Raw genomic sequence first — 26,393 nt, 5'->3', positions numbered from 1 at the left:
TCATTTGGACTGGGTTTAGCTGGTGTCTCCTATTGGTTCGGAGGGGCTCACTCACTGCCAGATTGGCAGGGGGCTTCTGGGTCTGGAATATTCTGAGCTGGGTCAGCCGGTCCTGCTCCATGTGGTCACATCAGCCAGCAGACTAGTTCAGACTTGTTCACATGGTAGCAGAGAGGAGGCAAGAGCCTCAAGAAGCTGAAGAGCTCTTGAGGCCGACCGAGGCTTGGAAATTGTATAGTGTAACTTTTGCCAGATTTTTGGTCAAAGCAATCACACGGCATCCCAGATTCTCAGGGTGGGAGAATAGGCTCTGCTTCTTGATGGAAGGTGGTAGAAAGTATTCTGGCCAGATTGTCACTCTGCCATACCAGCTCATATTTGTTCATTTCGAATACTCAAAAATCAATTTTTAACTGTTGAAACAACATTGACTCTGTGTGTGTGTGTGTGTGTGAGAGAGAGAGAGAGAGAGAGAGAGAGAGAGAGAGAGAGAGAGAGAGAGGAGAGAGGAGAGAGGAGAGAGAGAGTTTTACTCTCTCTTCTCAATATGCTACCCCTGAAAAGTAAGGGGTATTTGAAATAATCTTACTCTTCTGATTCATTCATTTGATCAGGAGCATGTTTGTTTATTCAGATATCAAAGCAACTTGAAGAGAGAATTTAACATAAGTAAACCTAAACTACAGCCGGTTTACTTATACAGTATTTGTTGAATACCTTTTGAGTATCTGTTTTGTGCCTAACACTGGGCAAGGTATTTAGGAATAGAGAAAGAAGAAGCATGACATATTCCTTACTTTCAAGAAGTTTATATTCTTACAGGATGGGCAAAATTTATATTCAACAAGTAATATTTTATTAATGTGTCAAGGACTAGGTTTTAAGCAAAGATAGTACAGAGATGGATATGACTTAGTTCTTTAAGTAGAGCAAAGAAATATATATTTATAATAGCTATAATTCAAAGAAATAAGTGCTATGAGAGAAATTTAAACTGAGTGCTATGGAATTAAGAAAATAGGAGGAGGCAAATGATTGAGTGCCAGGATATGTGATTCATATAATTAACACCTGAGAAGGAAGAGATCTTTGAAACAAGAAAGTGATGGCTTCATAGAGAAAATGAGTTTTGAACAAGACTTTGAAGAAGAGGTAGAATTTAAATAAGTGGAGAGGTGGGAATCCTACTCAACTTAGAATTGAGTTGTTTTCCCAAGAAGGTAATTATTTAATTAAAGAGAGTCTTTCAAGTGGCAAATATTAAAGAGCATGAGATAACATGACTGTAGAAAGACTCTGTAAAAAACAGTATACTGAGAAGATGGCTGGCAAATGTTTTTCCTCTCCAGTGGTGCCAAAGCTTAGTTTTCTTTCATCAGATATTTGTGTGCTATGATTGGAAAATCAAGTAAGAATGTTTATTTTATGTTACAATGGAAGTGCACATTTCATTTTCACTCAGTAGTATTCTCTGTAGCCATATATTGATTGAAAAAAAATAGAAACATAATGTAGATCCCTGCTGACAAGGAAATCCAAAATTAACAAAAGCAAGGAAACCCCCATTGAGTAATGTCAACTGGTACTTTTTACAAGTAGGTCTGGATCTATTTACAGGCTAAACTGGTAGAAATAATTAGGGAATTTCCTTTTCTAAATTTGACAGGTAAATTTGCTTTTCAAACTTTCTGTTCTAGTTGATCCTATTTTAGTAACTTAAACAATTTTGTGGAAAAGGATCAATTAAAATGCATTTAATTTAATGCTAATTAAATAGTACAATATTTATACATATACCAATTGCCAGAGTGCTCAACACAACTATATAAGTAATAGAATCATAGTTTTAATTTTAACAAATCAAAGGCAGCCTTTCACTGTTAAAGTGGCATTTGAAACACCATTATGAATGAATCCCATTGTCTAGTTTATCATTGCCTATCCTATGAAAGCAGTGATACTTAACTAATATTGTCTAAGTTAAATGCTACCATGTAATGAATTTCTAGAGAATTCTTTGAGAGAAACCTTTCTACTGCCTCAGTTATTTTCAGTGACAGGAATCTGGGGAATTTATAATAGTTTTTATTTTCTCATGTATTTTTAAATAGCTGGAATATATGTTCATTCTAATGAGAATGCATCACAGGGCTATTATAAGTTGAAAATGAAATAACAGATGAAAGTATTTTGTAGACTACAACGTCTTATGCACATAAATGTCAGGTGGTACTATTCTGAGATTAGCATTTGTTCTTTCAGGGTCTCTATGGAACAGTCATAGTTCATAGTTTAGACTCTAGAGCCACATGTTCTGAGATGTAGTCTAGATTCAATCCCTTACTAGCTCTGTAACCATAGATAGGTTTCTAAACCTCTCTATTCTTCAGTTTCTCCATCTATCAAAATGACATAGTAATAGTATACCTACTTCATAGAGTTGTTGTGAAGACTAAATTAATTAATATATGAAAGTCACTTAAAACAGTGTCTTGGCACATAGTTAATGTCATGTAAGTGTTGGCTATTATTTTCATTATCACCATCATTATCACTGTATCTTGTAGAATAGATAGATAATTGCTCTTAGATATATGCTAATCATGTTTTTCTCTATGAAATTATTCCACTCTCCTAGTTTTGCGTTTTTCTCAGAGAGCTCATTGAGGATAAGGACTGCATCTCATCAATTTTTATGTCCTCAGCATCTGGCATAGTTTCTAGCTCATAATAGACATTCAATAAATGAACGAGTTATATTTATATATTTATACACATGACCATTTAAGAGAGAAGCACTATTAGGAGAAGTGTAGAAAAGAAAGTAGCATTTAGTATCTGTATAATGTTAGTCTCTTTCTGGTCCACCTTATTCTTTTTAGCCAAAAAATGGCCTCATATTGTTCTTTTTTTCCATGCCAGTCTGGCCTCAGGGATACCTTCCCAGCCTTATATAGCCCTGTCTTCCCCAGGTTGATTTCATTCAGAGTACCTTCTGTGGGAAACTTTCATTGACTACTTCTGCCCAAGATAGTTTCTTTTGTTCTATAGAACTATATGTGTGTGTGTGTGTGTATATATATGTATATGTGTATATATATATATATGTATATACACACATACATATTCTTGTTTCTCTTTAAAGTTATCTTTTTGATTAGGTGTGATATGTCCACATAGTAAAAACTAACAAGGTACAAAAAGGCTGTTGTAAAAAGTGGGCCTCTGCCTCTCTGGAGGCAGTTACTGTGTTACTATTACCAGTTCCTTATGTATCCCTGCAGAAATAACCTGTGTTTGTACACATGTGTTTTAATGTTGGCATGTTGGACACGCTGTTCCACTTTACTTTTTTCACATATTTTGGATATTCTTCCATATCAGCGTACATGGGATTTGTTCATTCTTTTTAATGGCTATATAGTATAGTATTGTAGTTTTTAACCAGTCACCTGATGATGAGGATAGTTATTCTTTGGCTGTTACCACCATCACTGCAATGTGCACTCTTACACATATAAAAGTGCACACAAGTAGGCCTAGATCTGTAAGATAAATATTGGTAGAATTACCAAGTCAAAGGGTATATGAATTTTTAGATTTTTACTATGGGAGACAAACCACTTTTCCTAGACATATTAATGAAAATCCCCATCCGCAATCTACGAGAGAGCCCATTTCCCACACACTTGCCAATTCAGTGTGTTGTTAAACCTTTTGGTCTTTGCCACTTACAAATCCCAGATAAGCTGCTCTAATTCTGCTTCATATTATTTGTCATCCTTTAGAATATTTCTGTCCTGTTTCCCTTACATTACATTAATGTCATGTAAGTGTTGGCTATTATTTTCATTATCACCATCATTATCACTGTATCTTGTAGAATAGATAGATAATTGCTCTTAGATATATGCTAATCATGTTTCTTTACAATCTTAGACACTCTTATATTTTCATATATTCCTTAACTTCCAGGAGAGTTCTAGTTTCTGATATTCTACCCCATTGATGTGTACTTGTCAGATCATGTATTACAAGTTTTGGTGTGAAAAATACAGTCATTATATTATGTATATTTGCATTGTCTCCCCTCTCAGTTACTTCCACATCGCAATGCTCTGTAGATGTTTATGGATTGATTATCCTAAGTGGGCAAAGTCCATCTATCTATGTAATTTTTAACAGACAGCTATTGCTTCCTAAATATTTTTTCAACTAGTTCCTGTCTTTGCATTAAATGTTATAACTAACATTATCAGTATCTCTTGCTATATGTACAAATCTTTCTCAGTGTTCAAACTCAGTCTATTTGCTACTGACTTTTATCTTGTTAGGTGAACACAAACTCAGTTAAAGGTGTCAATAAAATTTTATGACTTGTTTCCTGGTAGCCCTGGGTAGAGTCTTTCTGGGTCCACTCTACAGAGCTGGGTGAGTTAGGTGGGAAGAAAATCATAAAAGATGCAGTTCTGGGGCCATGGGGGAAACTCAGTGACTCACTGGAGCTAAAAGGATGCCTCCTTAGAGCTGAGGCAGTGAGAGGTAGCTGTGCAGGAGGCCTAGTTCATGACCAGGCTAGTGTGTGCACCTCTCAAATAGCAAGGTGAGAAGAGTGCAATGGGCACAGATGTTGTTAGCCCGGCTGAAGTGTGAGGGGAGGATTCAGGTAAGTGGTTCAATAGCAAACTATTGAAAGTCATTGCCAAGGTATTAATTATTTTGACATCTTGGATTGTTTGTATTAATAAATTAAGGATCATTGATCAGGTGAAGAGATATGGTGGGCTAGAAAACACTAACTGACAGAATCTAAATAATTCCTTTATTAAGATAATACATTTCGAAACGTAGGATAAGATAGGTCTGCTATATATAGTTGCACAGTTTATTTTGCATTGTGAAAACACCTGGGTGAGGAGGCTAGGGGTGACTGAATTCCAACCTGTGTTCTGATCACCAAGGCAGGTACCTGGTGTGCATAAAGGGAAGTGTGCCTTTTTCTAATTCATCTACTTGTTCAAATGTTCAAGGTAGGCAAGCAGAGGACTTTTCCCCTTTAGCTCATATGTTGTAGAGTTAATATAAAGAACATACTTGAATCTGTTTAAAAATCAATTTGTCATAATATTTTCTGGTCCTAAAATTACATTCAGCAGTAAATAATAACTGGTCACAATTTATTCTCTTCTATAAAATGAGAATAGAATAAAAAATAAAAAAAAGAAAAAGAAAAATATTTGGCTTTGCAAAAAGTAGACCCGAATGAAAAAGAAATGTTGAACATTGGTGCTCTTTGTTTTCTTTTTAAGCTTTTATTCTCCACCATAGGATTTTCTCTTTGAGGGCACTGAAAGTAAAATGCATCATGCCATTGAAGAATGCCCTGTTGGTCTTCATAGGGCTTCTTACATCCAACAGCATACATGAAGCTAGTTACATTATTAATTGCATTCTTTTTTGACCAAAGGGTTAGGTATTCTGAAGTGTTATTTCACTGCTGATAGTGGTCACATGCCTAAGCTCCGTTCTGGTATTTTAGTAAATATACATTTGTATGGGGTGGTTTGGCTCAAATTTAGTGTCATAGATGGGAGAGTCCACATTAAGCACTCATGTTTCCCCTTTTCTTTCTTCTTCTTCTTCTTTTTTTTCCACTTTCCAGATCGCACAGAGATCTGGAGGTCTGCAGGCCATATCTAGCCTGAAATGTGAGTTTTGTTTGGCTCACAGAGTGTTGGGATTTGATGTTTTAAATGCTTTCAAGTAAGAGTTGTGCCTCTCACTTAGTCAATATTCTGACCATCCCTTTTGTGTTATTCTGGTCTGCTTTAACTATCTGTCTTTTCTGTAGGCATTCAAGTTTACAATCCTTGCTTTAAATCTGGGACACTGTGAACATAGAATTAAGGCAGGAAATTAGAAGGTAGAATAAAAGTCTGCCCTTAAGAAGTAATTTCTATTGAACAAAGAACTCTTATTTATAATATTAAGAAATGTTTTTGAATATTAAAATTTTGTACCAATATCATTCTTCTGAATACTGTCAGGCTGGGCTGGGCCTTACACCAAGATAAATGCAAGGTTAGTAGACAGAATCAGGGAACTGTATCAAGGTTTAGAATACCAAGGGTCAATAGTAGGCCAGTCTATTCAGGCCAGAATATACACAATCATTGAGATCAAGAGAAGTAATAGGTCAGAGCAAGGTAGACAGATTAGGGAATAGCAGTAGCATTCAAGGTCCACGGGAGCAAGAGAATCCAGAATCCAAGCCTCTAGGACTGTGAGCTAGACAAGGAGTCTGAGTGGTGGACACTCAGGGTCCCAGACAAGGAAACAGGTTACTGGGGAGTCAGTACAGAGCACCACACAAAACAAAGGAGTTTGTCACAGAGCAGCACCCTTTGCCTCTGCTTATAATTTTTTTTAATTAATAAACTTCATTTTTTAGAATAGTTTTAAGTTTATGGAATTGAGCAGATAGTACAGAGAGTTCCCATATACACTTCCTGCCACAAATACCAGTTTGCCCTGTTTTTAACATTGTGCATTTGTGTGGCACATTTTTTGTAATTGATGAACCGAGATTGATAGATTATTATTATATTAATATTAAGTCCATCATTTATATTAGAGTTCACCCTGTTTTGTTTTTTTCTGTAGTGTTTGTGTGTGTTAAAATTCATGTAACAAAATTTACTATTTTAACCATTTTCAAGTGTGCAGTTCAGTGGCATTCAGTATATACACATTGATATTCAACCATCACCACCATCCATCTTCAGATCTTTTTCAACATCCCAGACGAAAACTCTGTCTGTGCCCATTAAACAATAACACCCCATTCCTCCTTCCCCACCTTTGGTAACCACTGTTCTATTTCTACCTCTATGTATCTGACTATTCTAGGTACCTCATACATGTGGAATTATACAATATTTGTCTTTTTGTGTCTGGCTTATTTCACTTATCGTAGTGGCATTAAAGTTCATTGATATTGTAGCTGTATCACAATTACATTCCTTTTTAAAGCTGAATAATATTCCATCATATGTACCACATTTTATCTTTTCATCAGTTGATGGACATTTGTTAATGGACATTGAGTTTCCACCTTTTGGCTACAATACTGCTGTGACCCTTGGTGCACATGCATCTGTTTGTGTCCCTGCTTTTAATTCTTTTGTATGTATACCTAGAAGTAGAAGTGCTGAATCAAATGAAATGGTCTATGGTTTTTGACAAATGTTTACTGTCATATATCCACCATACAGAATAGTTGCACTGTCCTAAAAATCTTTTGCTTCAACAATTCATCCCTCTGCCACCTTTGTCTCTGCTTAGATTTTAATATGTTCCTTTTGTGGAGATTTAACTATTGTTAATATTCTTCCAACCTGGAATTTATAGGTAAAGATGAGTTAGTGAAATCAGTGATCGAGGGAGTCAGAAAGTAAGATGTTCTGACATAAGTTATTCATGGTCCCTTAGGTTTTGAGATTTTGAAAATTACCTACACAATTAATATGTAGGTAACAAACATAGAGCCTTAAAATGCATGGATTTAAGATATTTTGTGGGCATGCAATTATGTATTGTATCCATTTATTCCACAAAGATTTATTAAGCACCTATATTATATGCCAAGCCCTGTATTAAATACCTTCCATAGGAATTAAAGATTCCTTTCAAGTAAGTTAGATTATTTTAGGAGTTTCCGTTTTCACCACCAAGGGTACCTGTTTGATAGTTTTTCCCCAGAAGCCATATGTTTTGAAAGATCCTGCCTAGTACATAACTACACTTATGCTAGGCTTTCTCAGCATATTGAAAATAGTTTTTGAACCTCCATTATAATTTTTAGAGAGTCGTAGTGGTCTAGAGATCTTGATAAGACAACTGGTTGGGTTTTTTTTATTCAGAACATGAGTCCTTGATTAGGCTGGTTTGTGTGCCTGTCACTGTGCCCAGTCCTGTCATGGTAGCTGTGCTGAGGTACTTTGTGTGGCTGTTTCCCAGACCTGCCTTGCTCAGATGACCATTTCTCTGTCTTCTCCAGTTGCTTGCTGACCCAGCCTTTTCCACTATACTTCCTTTGTGGCAGTGACCACCTGAATGTAAAAAAGCATTGCGCTAGGATAGAAAATGAAGACTTGAGAAGGCTCCTGCCTTTCAGGAGTCTGTGAACATTAAAACAGCAGTCTCCACATGTTTTTGATTGTTCACTTTCCTGTGAACTTCCTGGTATTTTGTTTATTCACATTTATACATGTTCTGCATAATCTCAGTATGTACATTATTACTGAAGCCTAATTTTTCTCATATTTTAGATATAAGTTAATTATAAATACAAGTTCTAAGATTTCACATATGCTCTGAGGTACATGTATCACACTTCAGAAACCTCCGCTGGGAAAGCTAGCTTTGATATTTTTTACTGAGCAAAATACTAACCACTGGGTGTACTGTAGCTTAGATTCTGTAGATAATGCTGGGGATTCTAACAGATATAAACAGACAGGTGGATTTAATTAGGGGGAAAGTCTAGCATCTATTTCCCCCTCCATAATTCACTGTGTTATTGAAGTATAAAAACCCCATGTACATTTGGAATAGAAATAACATTTTATGAAAAATTGAGTTTTTAAAAAAATCAATTAAAGTTTCAGTTTTACAAGATGAAAAGTTTTAGAGATCTGTTTCACAATATTGTGAATATACTTAACTGTAATGAAACGTACATTTAAAAATGGTTAAGATGGTACATTTTATGTTATATATTTTTTAACACAATACAAATCATCAGTTAGCTGTTAGTCATTCATCTCCTGCAACCAATATTTTATTAATAATACCTTTTGAGTATTGGACATATTACCAGACCCTTACCATTTGTTATACATGATACTATATAAGGATTCCATTTGGTATCTGTGGATCAACTTTTCCACTGTTTTTGTCCTCTGTGGTTACATCATCAGAGAAATGTGTGTGGTTGTGATTCTTAATACAGAGCCAAATAAAATCCATGAACTACAGTTCACTAAAGCTACTTTAATGGTACATACTTTTAAATGAACCATTAATAATATATTCTACATATTTTCTCTTTGGGGTCTGGGGAGGTAAATAGACAGAAACAGATGGAAGAATAGTCTTAAGTTGCATTCAATACTTCCCGTGTTCCAAAGCCTGGATATAAATGAAAGATGAGCATTTCTACTTAATTTATCTGGCTGGATTCCTGTGTCTAATGGCTGTATATGTACCATAAACACGATGAAGAAGCAACCATGGAAACACTTGTTTTCTTGTTGGGCTAAATTTACTCTGGGTTGAATATTAACATAGTGCCTGGCAGTACTTTAAAAGCAAAAATAGCTTAAGCATGATTCACTCTGAGTCATTTACTGCTAGTGCTGCTATACTGCCTAGAGCTTGACATTGAACAAGTTGGCAGCCTGTATTGCTACATTTTTTCTAGGAACTCTGAACACATCTCATTCTTGTGAATTTGCTTGTGCAACAATATTAAATAGAGTAATGTGTTTATTTTGTTTCAAACTCAAATGAATTTGAGAATAATGAAGCTGAAGTATTTTTCTTGGGCTTTCTGGAAAAGCTAGATTCTCAGAATTCTCCTGTGGTTACAGGACTTACTTTATTTTATAAAGAATTAATAAAATGTCATGGAAATTTTCTTTTGGTTGCTTTCAACTTTTCTGATTGAAAACTACCACATCGACTGAAAAATCATTGTGAAAAAGAGCCTGGTAGTACTATCAATATCAGCTAGAATTCATTAATTTTCTGACATTACCAGGCAAGATGGGTTGTGCCATTCAGAAAGCTCTTTTTCTTTCTTCTTCTTTGTTAATATGGTGAGGCGTGCAACGTAGCCTGCCTTGTAGTTAAGTTGGGTGTATGACTTGTAAACTTCTCTCTCGTTATTAAAGATTATATAATGGGAAGTTCATTGGTTTTGAAAGGCAGACCAAACCCACTGACTGGGTTTCTATTGGCCCTTTAAATGTATTGCATGCATTTCTCTGAGTAAACCCATGTGGCTGAGAAATAGTGAGTGAGTAGCTTGTTGGCTGACTGTGGGAAAACCTATGAAGGATCAGTTGATCTCATCTGGGCAGGAGTCAGAAATGACTGAGAATCTAAAACTATATATATGAGGACGGTTTTCCCTTGATGTTGCAATCTTTATTTTAACATGTTTTTGTGTTTAGCTTTTGGAGTTGCCTAACAGTATAATTTCAAATGAGATTTAGTTTCAGCTGTTTAATTTTAAACTGTGGGGAATGTGATTTTTTTTTTAATTTTAAAGGCATTATCATTTTGCCTTAGGATTTTAATGATGTGTATAGAAAGAGTTTTCTTGTGACAGCCTAAAACCAAAATGAGCCTAACCTAATTCTTGATATTATTTTGAAATGGTTTTACCATAAAATTCTTACATTAGAACTTGTAACTCTGTCAGAGAATTTCAACATAGTTGCATAAATTGTGTTTCATATTACAATTTGTTCTCTGCTTGACTTCATTGAAATTAATAAAAGGACTCTTTCAGAAAGATCTGGTGAGTTAGCATCATTATTTAAAAAAAAAAAAAAGTAAAGAACTTACTCATAATGTACCCTGTGTTGCTAAATTTTCAAAGTTAGCTATCTCAACCACACCCAAAAGCCTTTTCAGAAGAGTGAAATCCACTTACTCATTTATGCTGGCTTAGGATTTTCTTCCCAATAAAGTAAAAGAGCTGAGCTCAATATGAATTTTCCATGAGATATACGATGATTACAGGGAAAACTAACATTTGGAAATTGAGTTGCTACCAAGTCTTGAATGTAACATATAGTTCTTTATTCTGTGGTTAAAGAGATTCCTTATAGCAGGACTTTCTGACTTGGGCCCTGTGGGTGCTAAAAATATCCCAAGGTGTTTTTTGTATTCCAAAGGGATACCATCACCCTGCCTTAAAGCTAGAGGATAGAACACCAGTTCTGCAGATACATTCCCTGTATCATGGTCACATAGATGCTCTGCTGCTACATTTTGGAGGCATATAAATGAGTTTTTTTGCATGGCTTGAAAATTAGCTCAATAAGATTTAGTTAACCAACCCTTGTCAGGTTGTAAACTGAAGGGGCAAATCTAATTGAGTCTTAGCATAGCCCAGTAGCCACTCTCCATAACTGCAGTTACAGAAATGTGTCTTATCCATAGACATGTATTACAGGTTGAGGATCCCTTATCCAAAATGCTTGGACCAAAAATGTTTCAGAGTTTTTCAGAATTTGGAATATTTGCATGTATATAATGAGATATATTGGGGATGGGACCCCAGTGTAAACACAGAATTCTTCTATGTTTCATATATAACTTATACACATAGCCTGAAGATAATTTTATATGATATTTCTAATAATTTCATTCATGAGACAAAGTTTTGACAGCATTTTGATCTGTCACTTGAGGTCAGGTGTGGAATTTTCCACTTGTGGAAAAAGTTTTGGATTTTGGAGCATTTCAGATTTTCAGATTAATGATGTGGAACCTATAAATAAGATAATGTGAAAGTGTTCACATAGGGCCTAGAATAAAGTAGGTACTCAGTAAAAGCTCATTAAATCTGAATTAATATGTCAAATGTTATAACTACTCATCTTATTTGGTCTGCAAAGCTTTATTTCTTTCCCTTTCATTCATTGGTACACTCTTTATTGAGCTCCTATTATATACTAAAAGTATAGGATATTTGAGACAAAAAGTAAGCCTTCAAGGCTTACATTCTTAACTTTGAAAAGCAGACATACAAATTATTAAATACATTAATCATATGCTTCTTAAAAAGACTAGATACAAGGTGTCATTGCCTTATAATAGTAATAATTATTAAAATTTTTAAATGGATAAATAATAATTGTATATATGTATATATGTATATATGTATATATATTTATGGAGTACAATGTGATATTTTGATATATATATATATATATATACACACATTGTGGAATCATTAAATCAAGCTAATTAACATATCCATCACCTCATTTACTTTTTTTGTGGTGAGAACGTTTAAAATCTACTCTTAGCAATTTTGAAGTATACAATACATTATTATTAACTATGTTTACTATGCCGTTAAAACGTATTCCTCCTGTCTAACTGAAATTTTGTACCCTTTGACCAACATCTCCTCTTTCCCCAGTGCCCCTCATTCCACCTCACCCTTCACCAGCCTCTGGTAACCACCATTCTACTCAGGACTTCATGAATTCAACATTTTTAGATTCCACATGTAGGTGAGATTATGCCTCATTGGTCTTTCTGGGCCTGGCTTATTTTACTTAGCATGGTGTCCTCCAGGTTCATCCATATTGTTGCAAATGACAGGATTTCCTTCATTTTTAAGGCTAAATAGTACTGTATTATGTATATGCCCCCTTTTCTTTATCCATTCATCATTTAACAGACACTTAGGTTGCTTCATATCTTGACTATTGTGAATAATGCTGCAATGAACATGGGAATGCAGATAGCTCTTCAACATACCAATTTCCATTCTTTTGGATATGCACCCAGAAGTGGGGTTTCTGGATCAGATGGTTGTTCTATGTTTAGTTTTTTGAGGAACCTCTATACCATTTTCCATAATGGCTGTACTAATTTGCATCCCCACAAACAACATGCAAGGATTTCCTTTTTACATTTTCACCAACATTTGTTATCTTTTGTCTTTTTGATGACAATCCTGTCTAACAGATGTGAGGTGATATCTCACTGTGGTTTAAATTTGCATTTATTTGTCAGGTGATTAGAGGTGGTGAGCAATTTTTTGTGTTGACATTTATATGTCTTCTTTTGAGAAATGTTTGTTCAGGTCCTTTGCCCGTTTTTCAATTGAGTTATTTGTTTTCTTGCTATTGCGCTGTATGAGTTCCTTATATATTTTGGATGTTAGCTCATTAGCAGATGTGTTGTTTGCAATTGAATTGTTTCTTTCTGTTGTTTTCCTTTGCTGTGCAGAGCTTTTTAATTTGGTGCAGTCCATTTATCTGGTTTCGCTTTTGTTGCCTGTGCTTTTGGGGTCATATCCAGGAAGTCATTGCCTAGACCAAAGTCATGGAGCTTTTCCTTTTTTCTTCTAGTAATTTTTTAGTTTAGGTCTTAAACATGTAGGTCTTTAGTCCATTTTGAGTTGATTTTTATGTATGTTGTAATGGTCCAGTTTCATTCTTCTGCATGCAGATATCCAGTTTTCTGAGCACCATTTATTGAAGAGACTTCCCCCTCCTGTGTGTTCTTGGTACCTTTGTCAAAAATCAATTAACCATAAATGCATATATTTATTTCTGGGCTTTCTATCCTGTTCCCCTGGTTGGTGAATCATAACAATTTTTTTTAACTAATAACTATTGGCCTTCCTTGAGCACTTACTGTGTGCCCAGCTCCATTCAAGGTGTAATAAGGTAGGTAGGTGATAGCATTATCCTCATTTTACAGAGGAGGAAATTGAGGCTCATAGAGGTCAAGCGGTTTGCCCAACTTCATATTGTTGATTCAAACCAAGGAAATCTGGTTGTAGAGTCCATGCCCTTAATTAACCATTACGTAAACTGCCTCTTGTTTACTGGCTTTTGTTAAGAAGAAGAAAGAACTCTTAGAAGTAGGAGAAAATGAGAAGTCAGTACACCAGTGATAATGTGATCCCTTTTGTAGGACATTAGTTTTTTTAAAAATTAATGATTATTTTGAAGTACTTTTGCTAAATCTGTGTTGCTAAAACAAAGTGGCTTCATCCAATGGGCTAAATAAATCTGAGAGTGATTAACCACATATCTAGCTATCTTTCTTAGGCTATATGTGTTAATTCCTAAAATGAACTGTGTCTGAGAACTTAATGTTCTTCCATGTTACCTCAGAGACTAAAAGCAGTTCTTAAATGAGTTGAGTTGGGTTCTGCCGTTCAGAGAGGCACTGTGGGGCAGTGCCAGGAAACAAATTAGCTAAAAGTAAAGCTTTCCTTCAGTCGACAACAGTGGGTCTCTTTTCATCCTGTGGCTCTTTTAAGCTAACAACCTCTTTCAGTCCTTTCAACTCCATTTACCTCAAGCCCAACAGTTCTTTTTATAGTCAACACCACTAAATAGTTATTCAGCTCTCAGCAGCTCTTATTTCAGTCTTGGCTTTATCCAAGTTTCTGAGAGAGTTGCAGAAGAGGTGGAAGAAGTAGAAACCATCAGCTCACCCCATTTCCATATCCTGTAATTTGCTCGCACGCACCCCTGAGAAGGTTCAGGTTCTGAGGGTACAGTGAGCGAAGAAACTTCTCCAGGGAGGTCCCCGTTCACTTGTTTGTTTAACGTTGTCTTCTAGGGTGTATTTGTTTTTATTTAATAAGGTATTGCCTTTTTATTTCTTGATATATTTTATAAGAAAATATTTTAACATGGGAGCAAATTATACTATTTGCTGAACAAAGCTGTCTGCAAGGACATTTTAGTTTTCAATTCAACCACTACAGCTTTTGGCAGTCTAGACAAATTATCATACTGTTTGATGAGGTGTAAAATAACACACTTATCTGGAGAATGAACCCATTTGCAGTAATGATATTACCATTTACTTATTTTTCAAGTAATAATTTTCAAAGGATGAATTCTTAATGGACTTGTGAAGTGTATCCTTGAGTCTCTAAAGTTGCCCCCACTTAACACCCACATATGTAACACTTGAAAATTATTTGCACTTTTGGTTCAATTCAACCTTTATATCTATTTGAAGAAAAAAAAAAGAATGCATATAATTTTCTTGAAAAAAACCCCAGAGTCAAGCATTGTGTTTTGAGCTTTTTCTTGGCATGTTAAAGTGACATATTGAGCATCAGGATGATGTACTTACTGTGGAAATAGTGCATTCCTCCCCTGAGGGCCTGTGACTTTAGCTAAATACTCTCATGGCCCTTTCATTGTGTGGATTTGCTTTTAAACATGTTCAGTCCTGGCATTTTTAAAATATCATTTTAGAAATTCACCAGAAAAAGGAGGTGACCACACAATTATGAGATGATAAATTGTAATCATGGGACATTCGCGTGGGTCGTTTGTAATTGAAGACAGTGCATCCTTTGTAATTGAAGATAGTGTAAATGAGAATGAGGTGGCCAGGGACAGAAAGTGGAGAGGTGTGCAGCTGCTGTCCCTGCACCAGGCCCCCTCATGTCTGCAGCCAGTATCAGTCCAGATCTCATTGGTGATGCCTGGGCGCCTTGGGGTTTTGGAAGCCAGCTCTGGCATTGTGGTCTGCTCTGTATCAGTGTTGTCCTAAGTTCCCACTTTCTGATTCCTGGAGGAAAGAAAGCCACTTGGCCGAGAGGGAGCGCTAGTGACACTTAAGAATAAAAACATGATTTTGGTAATGAAGAAGAGGGAGGGTGGTAGAACAAATGGGGAAGCAGGGAAGTAAGCATGAATAGGGGAGCACATTTGGGAGGGAGAATGGGGAGGAAGACAGAGGAGAGGAAGAACTCACTTTCTCTCTTCCCCTTACTCCTCCCTGTTTGACAGTCTGAGTATTTCTGCTTTTTCTCTTAGTTTCCTCTTTTCTCTCCCTTTTCATGGTACTGCTCTCTAAAACTTGTTCTCTCCTCCCTCTCCATCATCTTTTTGTGTCCTTCCCTACTCTGTGTCTCCCCCTACATCAACTTCCTTTAGTGGCCCCTGCCCCTTTGCAGAGGGTCCACCTGAGAATATGACATTCACAGCTATGTCTCGTGCAGTCTGAAACACCTGAGGTCACTCAGAGTCTGTAGCAGAATCAACCTTTACCAACAACCAGATTTTCTAGGTTCCTTTCCAGTCAGAAAGAATCCCTGCCTTGGCCTCTTCCATCCTCAAGTTGAGATAATAGTCTCCAGATCCCAGAGACATGAGAAGCAGGAGAGGGCCTGCCATGTCCCTGGCATTGGGATAGAGATTTTATGAATGGTGTCTACGTCAGTGCTTCAAACAGCAGTGAGAGAGTGTGAGCATTGTCCCTGATTTGTGGACAGAGTGACTGCAACTCAGAGAGGGCAAGTCATGCCAGCCGGATCCTTCCCCTTCCAGAGCTGCTGCTTTGCTGCCTACCAAATGACAAATCAAGTGTTTACCTACTCTACTTTCTGCTTAGAATTAAGAACAACTTTCATTAGTATTTTTGTCTAAGCTATAGCATTTACTCTTGGTTTTTAATTATGTCTACACAGATGTATTGTGATTGATGTTAAAATCAGGAACCTTCTACTTTGCTAGTTAACTCTGTGTTATTTGCAAATCTGATTAAGCTTTAATTAGAATTTTTTTATATCTAATCTTTTCTGAATTACATTTCTGACTATAAAAATATATATATTGTAGAAAATTCAGTTAATATAGAGAGCAAAATAAAAATCACCTGTAATCCCATTACCCAGTGATAACCACATATTAACATCTTGTGTATTTCCTTAGTTTTTTCTATAAAACGTATATTTGCAAAATTGGGATCAGTTTAGTGCCTGGTTATTTTACTCAGTATAGTATGAGTTCATTAAATATTTGAAAACATTTTAAATTGATCTTTAATATTCCATTTTATGTATGCACCATGGATTTATTCCTCTTTGAATCATTGCTCTCTTAATATTATATATGCTGGTAGTCTATCAGTGGATAACAGTTATAAATTTTTAAGTCAGTTTGATAGTTTTAAAGTAATATCTTGTTCTATGCATTGAGTCTTAAGTATCAAAATTCACAATTTTTAGGTCATTTCTTTGTTATTTTAATTTATGTATTGTAAAGGTTAAATAAAACTATGGTATGTTTTCCTGACAATTTTTTTTCTAAAAATTACTTCAAAAGTTGAATGAAATAAGTGATTGGTGTTTTGGTAAAATTTTATTCCTTTTGAAAATGTTTTGATACTTTTATTTATTTAGTCAGCAGACATTTATTAAATTCCTTCCAGTCCAAGATGTTAATTGCTGAGAATAAAAAGAAGAAAAGCATGCTTTCTGCTTCGAGAAGCTTACAGTTCAGTGCAGGTAACCTGTAAATAATTGATAATATAACATAAATAAATACTAAAGTAAAACTGCAAACAGGGTGCTGGGAAAACATAAAGGAAACATGATGAATTCTGACCAGCAGAATAAAGGAAAGACTTCCTAGAAGAGTTGACATTTGAGCTGGGCCTCAAAGCATGGGTAGAATTTCACTGGAGAAGGCAGTGTAGGGCATTTGAAGCTGACAGTATAGTACCGTCAGAGCCAAAGGGGACTGAGAGCATATATTATACTGGAGAAAAGTGGATGTCCCAGAGGAGGCCTGGTATGTAATGTGCCAGATCTTGGGCAGATGCAAAGAGAGCAAGGCCAAGGGCAGTCATAGCAGGTGAACCTGTGAACCTACAGCAAGATAATCAGTTAATATGTGCCTGGCTCTGTGCTAAACTCCTGCTCATATGTGTCTTATCTCATTACATTCACGTAACAGTCTCGAGAACTATTCATCTTGCCACTCGCAGATGGAAATAGAAGCTCAGAAGCCTGAGTGATTCCCCCAAAGTCTTAAAGCTTATAAGAGGCAAAACTAAAACTCAAAGTTAGTCCTGAAGCCCATGCTTTTTTCTTTTTCAGTGTATCAGGTTGAGATAAGATTATAGGAAGCCCCGAAAACTATGTTAAGGTGTTGGGAATATTTTTTTTGTGTGCTGTTTTTTTGTTGTTTGTTTTTAATGAGTGCTAGTATATGATTAGTGAAGATACTTCTAGTGGCAGGATGAAGGATGAATTGGAAAAAGATGTTGCAGGAAGTGAGACAGGATATAAGAAGACTACCATGAAAATCTAAGCAAGACATGGGGAATCTGAACTACTGAAGTGGAAGTGGAAAGGAAAAGAGAGATACAGGAGACTTTGAGAGAGAATGTAAGCATTTAACAGATTGATAGACTGAAGGCAGTGAGGGAAGCCTGTATTACATTTGATTAGTAGTCTCAACTTTTTTTAAATCACACCTTCTTAATAGTAAAATATTTTTAAGTGTGTATCCAGTACAAAAGTTTTAATATTTTAACCTCCTTTCTTGTGAATTTTCTTTGCATATCCATTTTAGAGACCATAAGAAGAGTGAGGGAGAAGGGTTGGCAGGAAGAAAGGATTAAAGAAAATTAGAGTTTGGTTTTAGACATAACTTAGTTTAACATACTTGGAGATGCTTCATACAAAGTTGGAAGTCATTCCAGGCACAGTGGCTCATGCCTGTAATCCTAGCACTTTGGCAGCTGAGGCAGGAACATCACTTGAGGCCCAGAGTTTGAGATCAGGCTGGGCAACATAGCAAGACCCCGTCTCTATAAAAATATAAATAAAATTATAAAATTAGCTGGGCATGGTGGCCTGTGCCTGTAATCCCAGCTACTTGGGACCCTGTCTCTTAAAAAAAAAAAAAGTTGGAAGTGAGATTATACATATTTTAGGAAATAAAATAATACCAAGCATATGTTCTAGATAAATTGTGGCTTTATCCTCAAAATAGAGTCTAGTATTTTTTTCCCCAGTTCTACATTCTGTATAAGGAAAATTATGGATTAAAAGCCAAGAGTCTGTTTTTATATTATTTTTAGCTACGTATCTTTAGTTGATTTAGTGTTTTATCATCTAATTCTCAACTAAATATTTATAGATTTTTGAAAGTTAGCCTTGGTGGTCTAAATGAGTATTCTTAAAATAGATCTTTTGTATAGCATATAACATGAAGATCTTTTTGAAGACCTTTCAGATTGTAGTTTATTGACCTATTCAGACTTCTTTAGAACATTGCGTTTTCAAGCCTAAACTTGTCTTCCAGAATAAGATTCATCCAAACATAAGAATGTCTTTACAAATGGCTTATGCTTTTCAGTAACTTTCTCAAAACTGTAATTCTCATTTCCTTCTGGCCAACCCTCCATTATTGAGTTAATACCTATAAAACCTCACCCAGAATCCTTTCAATTTAATAAGTCCTTACAGTTATATGATTAAAGGCACACATGCTGATTGGTGTTTTTGGTTTGGTTTAGTTTAGTTGGATTTTAATTAAAAATACTATTTTTTTAAAACCTTCAGCCAACAAAATCTTTTATCATTGATATTACAAGCGTGTTTCCCCTTGGGGAACTCGGAATGAAAAACAGCTGTGGTCCACTTATAGCTCATGAAATCCAATTAACTTTCTTCCTTTTGTCTATTTTCCGTTCAGTGTCAATATCAGCATCTTCAATGCATATTTGGTGGATGCTCTCTGAATAGTAGTAGTACTGTTGCAAGCTGATTACATGCTGATGTGGAAAAGTGCCTTTTCATTTTTGTTGCTTAATGGATGAAAAGCACAAAGAAGTTACCAATCTAAGTCAAGTTCATAAAATGAGTGTTTGGTGCAGTCGGGCAAAATAGATTTGCAGAACAAGTACCTAAAAATGGAGCCTTTCCTGTTGGAGGAAATGGCAAAACAAAATCAAGTCTGTAAGTCTTCCCGATATTGCCCTGTCATAGACAGCAGGGGGCAGCAGAACGAGATGTAGTATGAGGGAACTGATCAGCTTTTGCTAGCTCTTTACTGAGCTCTGTACCTAGTAGGTACAACTGCCCTAGATCAAAAGCAAAATTTGGAGACACTGAAATAGAGAATCAAGGCATTGAAAAAAATAAAACTTCAATGTAGATTGGTGGTTGATTAAAAATTATAGTATCTGATTTTACATCTAATATATATTATCCCGGTCTCTTGCTTTATAAACCTTATTTTATAGAATTTTTGAAAGAACAAATATTTAGGCTGTTAACTGCAGAATAAACCTTATAGTCTCAGGAGAGAAGCATTAGTTATATGGATATTGGTAAACAATGTTTGTAGTTGTTTTGTAGGTAGTAGTAAGATGATCTAATACACAGGAAATGCTGTGCCACATAATGAGGATTCAGTAAGTGAATGAGTGCTGACATCCCTTCAAGACAGCGACTTGTTTCCATAGCTTATCAGTGAGTTCACAGTCTATTGTTGCTTTGGATTTGGTCAGTGTATTGCAAGAGCAAAGTGATTAAAGCATCTGAAGACCTTTGTTCTAGTTCTACCACTTTAATATTCACAAGTGCTCAGAAATGAACTTCTTTAAAGCCTGTCCTCACTCCCTGGAAGAGAGTTTGTGTTTCCTTTGGTGTTGCCACAGAATTCTGATGATACCCATCATAGCACTTTTGTACAGTATAGGTCACAACCCACTAGTGAATAATGAAATCCATGTAAAAGGTTATGACCAGTATTTTATTAAAAAGGAAAAGATACTGAATAGGTTAGCTTAGAAATTACCAGTATATATTACACAGGAGAAGAGTATTGTTTCATAAAGCTTTTGTTTCACTTAAACATACATTTGTATATGCTGGGTTGTAATGTAAAATGTATTTCTTACTGCAGGTCATAGTAAAAGAAATTTTGAAAAACATTTAATTGTAGCATGGATCACGTCATCATGAAATTGTCAGTTTATAAATTTATGCCCTCTGTACTATGCTCCTCTTGACAGAAGGAACCACATTGTCTTTAGCTCTTTCTTTTTAATACCTAGAACAGATCTGCCAGGCACATAGTAGTAGTCAGTAAATGTTGGAATGAATGAATGAATGAAATGCAAGTCACCTAACTCCTCTGAGCCTCATTTTTAAAAGAGACAAGTTAGTATGTTATACATGTATCTCACAAAATTATCTTGAAGATTGGTTGAGATAATGGACATGAAAGTGCTTTCTGTAAGCACTGTGCATATAATAAGGATTATTGTCTGGCATAATTTTTGTTATTGTTGTTGAGCAAGTAAGCTTCAGGAATTCTTAAAATCTTAAGTCAGTGTTTTAAAGATGACACATTTATTGCAGTACTACTTAACAGTACTGTGGTGTTTCTTTTTAGGCATAGAGTTAGGAGACAATCTCGAAAAATTCAATGTAGGTGCCCTTTTTTATTATGGAAGATATCAAACGTAAAGTAGATAAAATAGAGCATAGACTTCTATATGCTCATCCCTAGCTTCAACAGTTAGCAACTCATAGCCAATTTTGTTTCATCTACACCCTCTCTTACCTCTTTATCTTATTATTAAAGCAAAGACATATTTCTTTTCTCCCTTTTTTTTAACTTTTCAAGTATATAGAAATATTCTTAACATTCTTTTAAGAATCTCATCATAAATACTAAAAAAGATAGGTTGTTAATTTAGACTAAAGGACTGTTATATGAATGAGTTATTCTCTGACAGAAACTAGCAGGTAAACAAAATATTTTATTTCCCAAGATTTTCATATGATGCTGACCAACTACATTGCAAAAGAATGGTCACATTCCAGAGTTGTAACTAGTTCTAGAGGCTGAGTTACGTAATTGTCAACTTTGTCATCTTCTACAGGGATGTGACCTTACAGAGAAGTAAGGAGTCTGAAGTGTGGCAGATCACTTTGAAACTTTCCCAATTTTTGTGTTTTACCATGTAATAGTCCTCAAACTTTTTGACCTCCAGCTAGGCAACATAGGATGTGTATCTGAGACTTTTGGAATAATGTAAAGCTGTAATAAACCCTGCTTTAAGACTCATCCTGGCTTGTAACATGGAACTTAGAAACCAGACTCCACTTAGAAGAAAAGAATTTTAAAACACAGTAAATCAGAACCACTTAAATGATTTGTTTTTATCGATCTTTTTTAGTTTTCATAGTTTTGTGATTCTAGCTCTCCAATGGAACAGGCACAAATAATTTTAGACCCTAAAGATGTTTAAATCTGTGGAATATTTATGTAGAATTCTTCTTCCTTAAAGGTATATGCTGAGTTTTTTTATTTTTAACAAAGTATTGCTAAGTTTTGCCCACTGCAATAATTGAATATGTAGTAATTGTACATGTCTCAATTAAGGTTTTTATGCATTCTTGGAATTTTTTTTCCAGATGAAATGAATATAATTGCACCTTTATTTTAAAATATTCTAAGCCATCTTTGTACTAATACAAGGAGGTTGTCCTATACCCCAGTGGAGAGCATTGTAGGTTATGGATTGGGGAGGATAACAGAGAGACAGGGGAGGTGAAAGATTGTTATGACTCCAAACATATTGTGGGTCACAGATCTAGGTTGGTTTCTGTCAGATACATCACCATTCAACCAGTCTCCCCTGCTGGAAACCTAGAGATCTTCACCTTTTCTCCTTTCGTTCCTTGCATCCAATAAATAGATCCCTATTGATTATTTATTTAGAATAATTTCTTGGCTTTATTTTTTCCATTCCCATGACCAGGGTATCAGTTCTGATTTTTATCAACACTCACCTGGACTATAATAGTCATTAGAAGAAATGAACTAATATATTTTGGTTGTACCATTTTATGTACATTTAATCCTTATAATAATCCTGTGAGATAGGATGGTTATTCATATTTTCCAGATTGAGAAAACTGGGCCAGCTTTTTCAAATATATTATATTGCTAGTCTCCTTGCTCTGAGTCTTTTTCTTCCCCTGTAATACATTCCATGCAAGAATGCCAAGATAATCTCCCTAAATTATAATTTTAATATAATAATAAAACCTATAATTACAGGCAAATTGCCAGGGATTTTCACATGTTTTATTTCATTCTATACAAACTACTCCATGAGGTTCATATTTTTAAAAAAATATTTTAAAAACAATTGTACCTTTTCAAGTTCCATGAGGTTCATATTATCTTTTATTACTACTTTGTGAAATTACCTGTAATGACTTCTATTTCCCATCAAACCAGTTATAAACTCTTAATATTGATGGCATTCTGCATTTTCTGCTCTGGCTCTGTTATGTCCTTTTAGTCATCTCTCTTAATGTTAACTTGGCGTTAGCTTTAGCCAGGTGAACTTCCTTATGGTCCTCTTGAAATACCGTTTTCTTTTCTTCCCTAAGGTCTACTCAAAACCCAACTCTTGTCTGCCTAACCCACTGCCCCCACCCCCACCACCTTTGTCCTCTAATTCAAACTCTGCCAGTCCTACAGGGCCCGTTGTAAGCCCTGCTTTTTCCAAGAAACTTTCCCCAGAAATTTCTGTTTTCCTTTCTATTTTTTCTTCTTGATTTCCCTTGTCATTTGTATTTGCCCTTGAGTATATATTGTTAATTTGGTTTTTTCTAACTATAAAAGTAATATATGTTTGTTGTAAAAATAGGATATTTGAAAGTGAAAAGATAACTCCTCTGTCGTCCCAGTCGCAGTCCATAGAAGTAATTACTGTTATGTGTCATTTTTCTGTACATAAGGAATATGCATAGGCATTTACACACACACACACACACACACACACACACCCCTATTCACACACGTGGGAGGTATATACAGATGTATATATAGATAGATTTTATAGAGATAGTCCATTCTACAACTTTTGTTTTCACTTCACAATATATCAGAAATCTTTCCATGTCAGTGATTACAAGTGATTACATTTAAATATGCCTCTTTATTGCCTCAAATTGTTTCATTTCAAATTGTTTTGTTCATATACATCTTAGAACAGAAAAGAAAATGGAAAGTCCTCAAGGGCAGGAATAATTACATATTCATTCTCTTTACTATTCCTTTATTCTTTGTGCATTTATTACATATTTCACTATTTGTGCTGTGGGAAATCAAAGAAGCTTGCCTCTCATAATTCCTAAAAAGTTATGATCTAGTAGGTAAGAATCCACATTTTTACATATAACAGTAACAAAAGGAAGAAATTTAGAAGTGACACAGATTTCTGTTCCTGGAAATATGGCAATTAAGTTATTTGAACAATCAATCCTCGTGCTGAAAATAATTGAAACTGTTAAATATGTATAAGAAAACATCCTCAGAGCAGCAAAGAGCTTAAAAGATAAGGAATTAAAGGCTAAAACCTAAAGGCAAGTAAGAGTCCAGAGAGACTTAGAAAAACTGAAGTGGCTTTTTCCCTAAGGGTATTTGTCAATCCAGGCAAATTTGAACTTTTTCTGTCTTGCAGGTGTAAAACTATAGAAAAAGCTTGGAAATGACTAACATAAAATTCAGGACAATGATTTAGGGGTGGTGGGAGCAGGGAGTTTCTGGGGCATTCAAGATTTTCTTCTATTTATTAACCTGATACCAGGTAATTATACGGAATAATTATTTTCTGAACTGAACATGTATATTTTGTATACTTTTCTATATACATGTTATAATTTACAACAAAGTATTAAATGTAAAAGGACAAATGACAAAAGAATATATAGAGAATGTGATCCCACACATGTGTATTTTATGTAAATGGGTGTATAATATATAAATTTATGTTTATATACATATATAAATGTATGTGTATTGGGAATGGAAAAGTTTTGTGTGTAGAAGGTCTGGAAGTACTCACCAAACTACTCATGAGGGCATCCTGGAGAGATAGAAAGGGCTTAGGGAAGGAGCCTGAAGGAACTTACACTTTTTACTTTTATATTTTAATTACATTACTGTAATTAAATTTTTTAAATAATCATTATTTATTAATTTTTTTATTTTTTTTTGAGACAGAGTCTCACTGTGTTTCCCTGGCTAGAGTGCTGTGGTGTCAGCCTAGCTCATAGCAACCTTAGACTCCTGGGCTCAGGTGATCCTTCTGCCTCAGCCTCCCAATAGCTGGATCTGCAGGCATGCACCACCATGCCCAGCTAATTTTTTCTATATATTTTTTAGTTGGCCAATTAATTTCTTTCTATTTTTAGTAGAGACAGGGTCTCGCTCTTGCTCAGGCTGGTTTGGAACTCCTGACCTTGAGCCTCCCAGAGTGCTAGGATTACAGGTGTGAGCCACCGCACCTGGCCTATTTATTACTTTTTAAAAATCAGATTTTAAGAAAGATCTGACTTCTGCCTCTGCCCACAGATATAAAAGGACTCTCTCCATCATGTTCCATACCACTTGGTACAGTAACTTTTTTTTTTTAATGTATCTTGCTCCTTTGCTAGAGTATAGGCTCCTAAAAAGAATGAGACAGTGCCATGTTTATTTATATATTTCTTGTACCTTGTAAGTCCTGGTACATAGGAGGGGGTCTGTAAATACTGGTGAAAAAAAAATGAATGAATAAGTGTATCTTGAAAAGAACAAAGGGCTGTAAGCACCCAGTAGATATAACATTCCCTTCTAGGTTCCTGTTACATTTTTGAATATTATTTTGTACCTGGCACAGCAGTGAGCATAAAGTTGGCACAGGTTGATTTGAATGTAACCATCACTTTGTGGAACTGTAGGCAAATGTGGAGTCCACCATATAGGGCCCCTCTGATCCTAGAAAGCAAGGACATGAAATTACCCTCTGAAAATTAAACTGAGAAGTGAACACCCAATAAACAGAAGCCTAGAAAGGCAACGTGATCTTAAGAAACATAAAAACTCTTCAGGGAGTAAGATTTTGACTATAACCTAATTAAAGATATTGACATCTTACAGACACACACACACACCATCAGAAGAGCATTTTCTCTGTCTCCAAAACAGAGAAAAAGAAGAGCTATTAATGTAATTGTTATGGTTCTTAACAAAACACTGTCAGACAACACCTGCCAGGTTGAGGCAAGCATCCAATTGGCCTGGCAAGTGTATAATCCTGTTGTACAGAGTTGCAGAGCCTCATGCCATGTTTTGCTGGAATCTGCATAATTAACTCCACTTGCTATGCTTGCATGCTCACCAAACTTTCCTTTGGTAATTCGCCTTCCCAAGGAGATAATTCACTATCAGGCTGATACATTCAGTCATTTAGTATGCCTGCTATTCTGTTGTTCACTGTGAATTAATAAAGTCACATTCTTTTTTTATACATCAGTGTCTTGTGAATTTTGTTAGCATGAGTCTACATTCCTGGGTCCAGTCAATGAGATCAGGTATCAGAGTCTGCAAGGCTCATCAAGGTAAATACTACCTTGGGGGCATCTGTTGGCGTGGACTGCTGGATTTTCCAGGTGATGCCCATCCACATTGTCATACACCATGTTTCCTTTCCATTTCACACTTCACAGAATTGATGTTACGAACTTCTTAATAATGTGCACATTCCAGTTAGAGAGTACTAAATAATCTCAGTGACAGTTCATCTTTCCTTCTGGGTGAGTATATTTGATTGGTTTTGCAAATTTCACACCTGTATGGATGAATAGGAATATGCTACATCAGGCTACATGATGAGGACTCCTAACAGCTCATTTCTAGTTCCGGCTTTACAACCTCTTTTGGCTCTCATCTCATTGTCAGCGTTCATCCTGGCATCATACTCAAGTCACCTCCTAACCCAGGTCTCTCTTGCAG

At 35.5% G+C, this 26,393-nt stretch overlaps 1 protein-coding gene across 2 annotated transcripts in view; it reads left to right on the top strand.

Moving 5' to 3' along the window:
• The window catches only part of NSMCE2 (NSE2 SUMO ligase component of SMC5/6 complex), a 211,004-nt gene that overhangs the window by 87,152 nt on the left and 97,459 nt on the right, over positions 1-26,393 (top strand). The gene's annotated exons all lie outside the window — the stretch shown is intronic.

Source organism: Microcebus murinus, chromosome 7, assembly GCF_040939455.1.
Source record: "Microcebus murinus isolate Inina chromosome 7, M.murinus_Inina_mat1.0, whole genome shotgun sequence".
In the NCBI taxonomy this organism is placed as follows: Eukaryota; Metazoa; Chordata; class Mammalia; order Primates; family Cheirogaleidae; genus Microcebus; species Microcebus murinus.
The sequence above is the reverse complement of the archived record's forward strand: the minus strand, read 5'-3'. Positions and strand labels throughout refer to the sequence as shown.